The sequence below is a fragment of the Schistocerca serialis genome, chromosome 11, assembly GCF_023864345.2.
Source record: "Schistocerca serialis cubense isolate TAMUIC-IGC-003099 chromosome 11, iqSchSeri2.2, whole genome shotgun sequence".
NCBI classification, from domain to species: Eukaryota; Metazoa; Arthropoda; class Insecta; order Orthoptera; family Acrididae; genus Schistocerca; species Schistocerca serialis.
In genome coordinates, this window is record NC_064648.1 from 64600660 (window position 1) to 64606659 (window position 6000).

The 6000-nt window shown below is 43.0% G+C and overlaps 1 protein-coding gene across 1 annotated transcript in view; it reads right to left on the reverse strand.

The window, feature by feature from the left end:
• The window catches only part of LOC126427079 (sugar transporter SWEET1-like), a 94740-nt gene extending 92664 nt beyond the window's left edge, over positions 1-2076 (reverse strand). Inside the window, exon 1 of the mRNA XM_050089250.1 lies at positions 1966-2076. The gene's annotated coding sequence lies outside the window, so the exon portion shown is untranslated. The remainder of the gene's footprint in view (positions 1-1965) is intronic.
• Positions 2077-6000: the final 3924 nt, after the last annotated feature.

Genomic DNA, 6000 nt, shown 5'->3' on the forward strand with positions numbered 1-6000 from the left:
TGAAATAAATAGGAAGTGCAGGGAAGCTAAGACGAAATGGCTGCAGGAAAAATGTGAAGACATCGAAAAAGATATGATTGTCGGAAGGACAGACTCAGCATACAGGAAAGTCAAAACAACCTTTGGTGACATTAAAAGCAACGGTGGTAACATTAAGAGTGCAACGGGAATTCCACTGTTAAATGCAGAGGAGAGAGCAGATAGGTGGAAAGAATACATTGAAAGCCTCTATCAGGGTGAAGATTTGTCTGATGTGATAGAAGAAGAAACAGGAGTCGACATAGAAGAGATAGGGGATCCAGTATTGGAATCGGAATTTAAAAGAGCTTTGGAGGACTTACGGTCAAATAAGGCAGAAGGGATAGATAACATTCCATCAGAATTTCTAAAATCATTGGGGGAAGTGGCAACAAAACGACTATTCACGTTGGTGTGTAGAATATATGAGTCTGGCGATATACCATCTGACTTTCGGAAAAGCATCATCCACACAATTCCGAAGACGGCAAGAGCTGACAAGTGCGAGAATTATCGCACAATCAGCTTAACAGCTCATGCATCGAAGCTACTTACAAGAATAATATACTGAAGAATGGAAAAGAAAATTGAGAATACGCTAGGTGACGATCAGTTTGGCTTTAGGAAAAGTAAAGGGACGAGAGAGGCAATTCTGACGTTACGGCTAATAATGGAAGCAAGGCTAAAGAAAAATCAAGACACTTTCATAGGATTTGTCGACCTGGAAAAAGCGTTCGACAATATAAAATGGTGCAAGCTGTTCGAGATTCTGAAAAAAGTAGGGGTAAGCTATAGGGAGAGACGGGTCATATACAATATGTACAACAACCAAGAGGGAATAGTAAGAGTGGACGATCAAGAACGAAGTGCTCGTATTAAGAAGGGTGTAAGACAATCCTGTAGCCTTTCGCCCCTACTCATCAATCTGTACATCGAGGAAGCAATGATGGAAATAAAAGAAAGGTTCAGGAGTGGAGTTAAAATGCAAGGTGAAAGGATATCAGTGATACGATTCGCTGATGACATTGCTATCCTGAGTGAAAGTGAAGAAGAATTAAATGATCTGCTGAACGGAATGAACAGTCTAATGAGTACACAGTATGGTTTGAGAGTAAATCGGAGAAAGACGAAGGTAATGAGAAGTAGTAGAAATGAGAACAGTGAGAAACTTAACATCAGGATTGATGGTCAAGAAGTCACTGACGTTAAGGAATTCTGCTACCTAGGCAGTAAAATAACCAATGACGGACGGAGCAAGGAGGACATCAAAAGCAGACTCGCTATGGCAAAAAAGGCATTTCTGGCCAAGAGAAGTCTACTGATATCAAATACCGGCCTTAATTTGAGGAAGAAATTTCTGAGGATGTACGTCTGAAGTACAGCATTGTATGGTAGTGAAACATGGACTGTGGGAAAACCGGAACAGAAGAGAAACGAAGCATTTGAGATGTGGTGCTATAGATGAATGTTGAAAATTAGGTGGACTGATAAGGTAAGGAATGAGGAGGTTCTATGCAGAATCGGAGAGGAAAGGAATATGTGGAAAACACTGATAAGGAGAAGGGACAGGATGATAGGACATCTACTAAGACATGAGGGAATGACTTCCATGGTACTAGAGGGAGCTGTAGAGGGCAAAAACTGTAGAGGAAGACAGAGATTGGAATACGTCAAGCAAATAATTGAGGACGTAGGTTGCAAGTGCTACTCTGAGATGAAGCACAGGAAAGGAATTCGTGGCGGGCCGCATCAAACCAGTCAGTAGACTGATGACAAAAAGAAAAAAAAATGTACTGGCAACAGTGAGAATATTTTGAGGTCCATCAATACTGCTCATCATTATTTCTAGGATCGACAATACGTCAATAAGCGCCCTGAGACGGACAGTTCATTGTCAGTTTGACAATATTACTGAACGTGTGAGGGCCCATTAAGGCGTACGATTACCTGAATGTTTCGGTCGGGAAGAACTTCGTCGTCGTCAGGTGTGACACCAGCGACGCTGGCGGCGCGGTGTCTGGCGGCGTTCAGCGCCTGTTGTGTGCGCTCTGGCTGACTTGGCCGCTGTATGCTTCCCTGCCATACTTTATCAAGCGTCGGCCGTCACGTGAGAACGGTGTATCTTCAGATAAGCGCCTGCCTGCTGCGCTATGCGATTCAACTTTTTGGTATCTGTCACACGGGTATGAACCGAATCACTTCCACGCTGCACCACTAACGCCTGGCGCCTCGGTTCTGAAATGCTCGCTCTGCTGGTGCTTAAGGGGCGCAACGAGGCACACGTCGATGCACAGGTTAGCCTAAAGCCGTGGGCAAACGGACCGTGCGTCCGAACGTCGAGCGAACCGTGTTTCTGACGTCACTGCGTGGAATAGCACGTTGGGAAGTGTTTCCGAACGTGAAGAGAAATATCTAGCATGTCAGATATCCTGAACGTGTGCTTGAATGTTGACCAACGAGGTGGCAGAACACCACCTACGCCACTTGCACGCCATCTCCATTAGGTGCAGAGTTGTAAGGCGCTTATTGGTTTCCAGTCGAAGCTCGTATGTATAGGGTGAGACAGAATAACGGGAATGTTTGAAATGAGTCGTGAAAGCTATTGGCAGGTGGCAGCGCTGCGGATTCGTGACAGATAGCGAGTAAACAGTCCGCTATTTCAGTAATCATGGATTAGTGGAACGGACAGCTGCGTGCGTTAGCCATAAACATGTTTTATAAAAACAATGATAGTTTGGTAGCGGCGCACTGTAAGCTTCGACTTTTTTTCTGATTTAGGACGTCGTGATGCCGTTCCATCGAAACTCGCAATGAAATGTTGGCTTAATAACTTTGAAGAGACTTAATCTGCCCCCGAGAAGAAACCAACAGGACGACCAAGAAGTGTGCGTTCTCCAGCGAACGTTGATGTACGCGAGTCTGTCTTGCGGAGCCCACGGCGTTCAATTCGTAACCAAGCAGCAGTGGTTGGAATGTCCCATGATAGTGTTCGCAGAATTCTTCATCTTTACATAAAATTTCATCTGTACAAGCTACAGATGGTGCAACAATCGAAGGACAGCGATTACTAGTTACGATTAGGTTTCTGTCAAAGAATGATAACAACAGTAAACAATGACGAATTTCTAAACTAGTTGTGGATGTGAGATGAGCTACATTTTCATCTCACAAGTTATGTGAATAAACATAACTGCCGTTACTGGGCAAACACAAATCCTAAATTACGTTCATTAGCGCCCTTTACACACTAGTAAAGTGACAGTATGGTGCGGTGTTTCATCACGTGGGATTATCGGACCGTATTTTTTCGCAAATGAACGGGGAAACACAATAACTGTCAACGCCGATCGTTACGTCCAGATGTCACGATCTTTCGTTGCACCTGCATTGAATAACTTTCCAATCGTTCAAGAAGTCTGGTTTCAACAGGACGGAGCGACATTACCCACTGCACCGCAATCAATGGCATGTGAGCGAGAATCTACATCTACATCCATACTCCGCAAGCCACCTGACGGTGTGTGGCGGAGGGTACCTTGAGTACCTGTATCGGTTCTCCCTTCTATTCCAGTCTCGTATTGTTCGTGGAAACAAGGATTGTCGGTATGATTCTGTGTGGGCTCTAATCTCTCTGATTTTATCCGCACGGTCTCTTCGCGAGATATACGTAGGAGGGAGCAATATACTGCTTGACTCTTCAGTGAAGGTATGTTCTCTAAACTTTAACAAAAGCCAGTACCGAGCTACTGAGCGTCTCTCCTGCAGAGTCTTCCACTCGAGTTTATCTATGATCTCCGTAACGCTTTCGCGATTACTAAATGATCCTGTAACGAAGCGCACTGCTCTCCGTTGGATCTTCTCTATCTCTTCTGTCAACCCTATCTGGTACGGATCCCACACTGCTGAGCAGTATTCGACCAGTGGACGAACAAGCGTATTGTAACCTACTTCCTTTGTTTTCGGATAGCATTTCCTTAGGATTCTTCCAATGAATCTCAGTCTGGCATCTGCTTTACCAACGATCAACTTTATATGATCATTCCATTTTAAATCACTTCTAATGCGTACTCCCAGATAATTCGTGGAATAACTATGAATTCTTTGGCAACCGTGTGATCTCACGATTCGGTAACAATCCCTGGCACCCTAGATCGCCAGCTTTATCCGTTTGTAATTTTTTCTTTTGGGGCTACCTCAAGAGCAAAGTCTACACGACTCGACCAAGAACCCTGGATGAGTTAAAACAGACAATTCGGGATGAAATTCACAGTATCCCAGATGATATGTTGCAGCGGTCAATGAGGAATCTCAACAGCAAATTTCACGAATGTATTCGTACAGGAGGACGGCATCTAAAGGACATAATTTTAAAAAGATGATAGATGACACCAATGTCTCTTAAATGGCAAAGTTGTAAGGTTTCAATAACTATGAATGCAATTTCTTTCCTTCATTACTTCTAGTTTTATTGGATTATGGAAACGTTCCCGTTTTTCTGTGTCACCCTGTACATATGCCGTTTCTGAGCACCAGCAAACTGGGGATCTCTCGAAAACCCTCAGTTAAATGTATGATTCGTTGTAATGAAAGAAACGTCATATTCGTGTTAAACGATTTATTGTAACTTGCCAGTTGAAATCAACAGCATGTTCAGAATCCACTACAAACGCGTTGCTATTGTACAATTTATTATAAATAAAATTTCAGTTAGTAATATAGCTACAAATTAAAGCTTCAGTGCAGGGTAAGAGCTAAATATGGTCTCTCGACAGTTACCGTCGAGGTGGCGCAATGCTGAGTGTCACAGTGTCCGAGCTATATTTTGAAATGTTCGTAGTTCGCATCCCAGTACATTCCAAAATTTTTCTTCTAACCTTCGTGTTTTTAATACGTTCTGACACTTTCTTAATAGTTTAATATAAGTACATACCAAAATATTCGACGTTATGTAAATATAAGGTCGCTGTTTTTGAGGCATCAGTTTGTTCGATTGGCTTAATCTACAGGGTACCTTGCACTACTTGCAGTAAGATATTTTGTCCTTTTTTTCTTTTAAGTTTTGTAATTGACATGTAGAGATTCTGCTATGGGTTAGGCACAGTGATCAGGTAAGAACTATAGTAAATTTGTATCGCAATACTTGTAATGGAAAGCAAACGCGTTGTGTGTGTGTGTGTGTGTGTGTGTGTGTGTGTGTGTGTGTGTTTGTGTGTGTGTGTATGTTACATCCCATCCTGGATTTTCCATTGGTTGATATTTCTAATGGAATTTTTATAAGCCGATGCCCTTGCTCACTGGACGTGGAACTTCTCTTTTTGCCTCAAAATATTTTCACTGATTTTGAAGTTTTTATTTATGTAGACTACAGATAGAACAAACTGACTAGCATACAGACAAGGGAGAAAACTACGTTTTAATAGACCTGATATGGGCATTTTACGCCCATCCATTTCGTAAACAGTGTGATTTAAGAGCCAGATACAGCCGACTTCTGCCGCTGAAGAGCGTTGCGACCACATAAACAACGTTGGGGTCCATGAACCGTATGCGTAAGTCACACTGTTCCTGTGCATTCAGCAGCACATTGATCTCAGTACGCCACATGTTGACGTTCGACAGCGCAGTCCGTATGCTAACTGTTTTGGACGTTTAAACTACAACAGAAAATCGTGAGGGAAAATCTGATACTTAAAAAAGAAAGACACACAACAGGAAGTTTTAGTTGGCTAGCAGACCATGCCTACTACCTTGGAGGCATACACCGAGGAGACAAAACTCATGACATTCATTCTAATACGGTGTCGGACCTACTCTTGCCCGCGCGTAGTACAGCAACTAGACATGGCATGGACTCCAAAAGCCGTTGGAAGTCCCCTACAGGAATACTGAACCATTTTGCCTCTAGAGCCATAACTGCAAAAGTAATGCTGACCGCTCGAATATCTTCCGTAAATGATCGATTAGATGCATTTCGGGCGATCT